The following is a 3,809-nucleotide window of genomic DNA, read 5'->3' as shown; positions in this document are numbered from 1 at the left end:
CACTCAGTAACACAAATCCAAATGTAAGGAGCAAGAGTAAAGATACATCTACCAATCTCTTATCTCTGAAGTCAGTTGAATTGATTACAACAAGAAAAATAAAAGCAGATGTGTAAATCCCATTGTGGATGAAAATAGAAAGTACTAACCCAAAATAACCGGAGAAGGCAATAGCACCCCACTCCAGTACTCTTGCCTGGAGAATCCCATGGATGGAAGAGCCTGGTAGGCTGCAGTCCATGGGGTCGCTGAGAGTCGGACACGACTGAGCAACTTCACCTTCACTTTCATGCCTTGGAGAAGGAAATGGCAACCCACTCCAGTGTTCTTTCCTGGAGAAACCCAGGGATGACAGAGCCTGGTGGGCTGCCGTCTATGGGGTTGCACAGAGTCGGACACGACTGAAGTGACTTAGCAGCAGCAGCAGCAGCAACCCCAAATAACACTTTCTATGACAAACTTCTGCCAAGCCCAGTGAACCTGGAACCAAATTGAGGGAAGATGCTGACAGTGTCCCTTAATGACAGATCACGGGCAGACCTGGCAGAGGACAGCTTCTCTGAAGTGCATGATATATTCAGAGGAGCATAATCAAGGGCACTTTATTTATAACTAGATCCACCATGTGTATAATGACTGCTCCTGAATAAAAGAACTGAACGCCTAGAAAAGAAAAACATAATTGAAGACAGTGTTTCTTAAAAAATAAAGAAAATGTGAATCTTGCTGAAAGGAGGGGGAAACAGGGAGTTGTTTAAGGGTTACAGTTTTGCAGGATAAGAAGGTGCTGGAGATGGGCTATACAATATGAATATACTTCGCACCATTGAACTATACACTTAAAAATGATTTAGATGGTATCCACTGAAAAAAAAAAGTGCAACCTAAAACTGGAGAATTATGTTTTATTTAGTGTACTTGCTGAGTACCTAGGCCTGTAAGTCAGCCTCTCAGATAGCTCTGAGGGGCTGTTCCAAAGAGGTAAGGGATGAGCCAGGATACACAGGAATGTTTGCAAAAAAAAAAATAGAACAACAAAAAATTATTGTTAATTAGAGAAAACCAGACATCTCAAGTTAATGAATTCAGTACTTTTTTATGAACAGGAAGATGGAAGAGTCTGGACTCATTGAAATAATGTCTTTGATATGCACCTTAACTCTCTAGGACCAGTGTCCTGCACTTGCCCATCCAGAATCCACTCTGGGCGCTCTGTTGGGGATAGCTGCAGTGACTGAAGGCTTGGTGGCAGGCACCTATTTGTCTGCATCCAGAGTTCTCTTGGGGCTCACCATTGAGCCAAGGCTGCTGTAATGGCTGATGGTTTGATGGTCGCAGCATCCTTTGCTGATTTGGCAGGTGGCATTCTTTGTCCCCTTGGTAAATTCTGTGTTACAGGTATTTTACCATAATTTAAAATTTAAATTAAAAACTTGGACTTCGCTGGTGGTCCAGTGGTTAAGAATCCACCTGCCAATGCAGGGTACACGGGTTGGATCCCTGGCTGGAGAAGATCCCGCATGCCTCAGAGCAACTAAGCCTGGGCACCACAGCTATTGGGCCTGAGATCCACAGCCTGTGCTCTGCAACAAGAGAAGCCACCTAGTGAGAAGCCCACGCACGTACCTCAGCTAGAGAGTAGCCCCTGCTTACCGCAACTGAAGAAAGACCACACACAGCAACGAAGACCCAGCACAGCCAAAAATAAGATAATAAATAAATAAAATCTAAAACTTGAAGTTATAGATTGAAAGGAAAAACTGATTCAAAATGATCGATGCTGAGACTGGCCTCATTAAGTTCCTTATCTTGAAAAATGAAGAATCATTGGGCATTCAACATACCCACTGAGGTAAGAAAACAGAAATACACACACACACATATGGGCTTCCCTGGTGGCTCAGACGGTAAAGAATCTGCCTGCAATGTGGGAGACCTGAGTTTGATTCCTGGGTTGGGAAGATCCCCTGGAGAAGGAAATGGCAGCCCACTCCAGTATTCTTGCCTGGAAAAATGAGGAGCCTAGCAGGCTACAGTCCATGGGGTCGCAAAGAGTCGGAAATGACTGAGCAACTAACGCTTTCACTTTTCACACACACACAGTCTCCTTCCAGACTTCAACAACAAAAGACAGTGGAGAAATCCCTACAAAGTCCTCCAGGAGAAGAAAAGTGAGATCCGAGCATTCTGTACTTCATCAAACCATTTTACCTGGCTAAAGGCAACAGACAAATATTCTAGCATGCAAGAATTCAGGGAATTTCAATCCTATGAACGCTTTCCAAAAAAGCATCAGGCAATAAATTCTAGCCAACTGAGAGATTAAATGGAGAAAACTAGATAAAAGGATTAGTTGTGAGTGTTAAATCCACTGTAATGCAAGACAAAAGCTAAAACTGCTTCAGGAATCCACTCTAGTATTCTTGCCTAGAGAATCTCATGGACAGAGTAGCCTGGTGGGCTACAGTCCATGGGGCCGCAAAGAGTTGGACATGACTTAGCAACTAAGCAACAAATGTTAAAAACCATGAGAATGTAATGAAAGATCAGAATAGGAATGATAGAGATAGAAGAGAGGGCAGAGTAAATATGAGTAGGCAGATATACAACTTCTATAGTTGGAGTATCAAAATTATTTTTAAATCAAAGCATAAATACATAAAGGAAATTAGTAAGAAAATTAATAATAATAGTATGACCCATGAAAATCAGTTGGTGAAGAGGAAGAGAGAAAAGAGAAAATACACTTTTTTAAATAGTTGTTCTGTCGCTAAGTTGTGTCTGACTCTGCAACCCCATGGACTGCAGCACGCCACACTCCCCTGTCCTTCACTATCTCCCCGAGTTTACTCAGATTCACATTCACTCAGTCAGTGATGTGACACCTTCTAACCTGGGGGACTCATCTCCTGGTATCATATCTTTTTGCCTTTTCATACAGTTCATGGAGTTCTCACGGCAAGAATGCTGGAGTGCTTTTCCATTCCCTCCTCCAGTGGACACGTTTTGTCAGAACCCTTCACTGTGACCCGTCCATCTTGAGTGGCCCTGCACAGCATGGCTCAGAGCTTTATTGCGTTACACAGGGCCCTGCACCGCAACAAGGCTGTGATCCATGCAGGGGTTTTTCTAAACTGATGTTTAGTTAATTTGCAATATTGTGTTAGTTGCAGGTGTACAGCAAAGCGATTCAATTATACATATATATTCAGATTATTCTCCATTATCGGTTATCACAAGATATTGAATATAATTCCCTGTGCCACAGAATAAATTCTTAATGCTTATCTATTTTATGTATAGTAGTGTGTGTAGTAGTGTATATCTGTTGATCCCATATCCTCGTTTACCCCTTCCCTCCTGCCCTTTTCCCTTGGTAACCATAAGTTTGTATTCTATGTCTGTGAGCCTGTTTCTGTTTTGTATATGGATTCATTAGTATTATTTTTTTGGATTCCACATAAAAGTGATATCATATACAGTAAGTCCCCTACATGCAAACAAGTTCTGTTCCAATTTGTTCATCAATTCAATAAAGTTAGCCTAGGTACTCAACTTGGAGAAGGCAATGGCACCCCACTCCAGTACTCTTGCCTGGAAAATCCCATGGATGGAGGAGCCTGGTGGGCTGCAGTCCACGGGGTTGGGAAGAGTCGGACACGACTGAGCGACTTCACTTTCACTTCTCACTTTCATGCTTTGGAGAAGGAAATGGCAACCCACTCCAGTGTTCTTGCCTGGAGAATCCCAGGGATGGGGGAGCCTGGTAGGCTGCTGTCTATGGGGTCAAACAGAGTCGGACACAACTG

Source organism: Bison bison, unplaced genomic scaffold (genome assembly GCF_000754665.1).
Source record: "Bison bison bison isolate TAMUID 2011002044 unplaced genomic scaffold, Bison_UMD1.0 scf7180017864383, whole genome shotgun sequence".
In the NCBI taxonomy this organism is placed as follows: domain Eukaryota; kingdom Metazoa; phylum Chordata; class Mammalia; order Artiodactyla; family Bovidae; genus Bison; species Bison bison.
The sequence above is the reverse complement of the archived record's forward strand: the minus strand, read 5'-3'. Positions refer to the sequence as shown.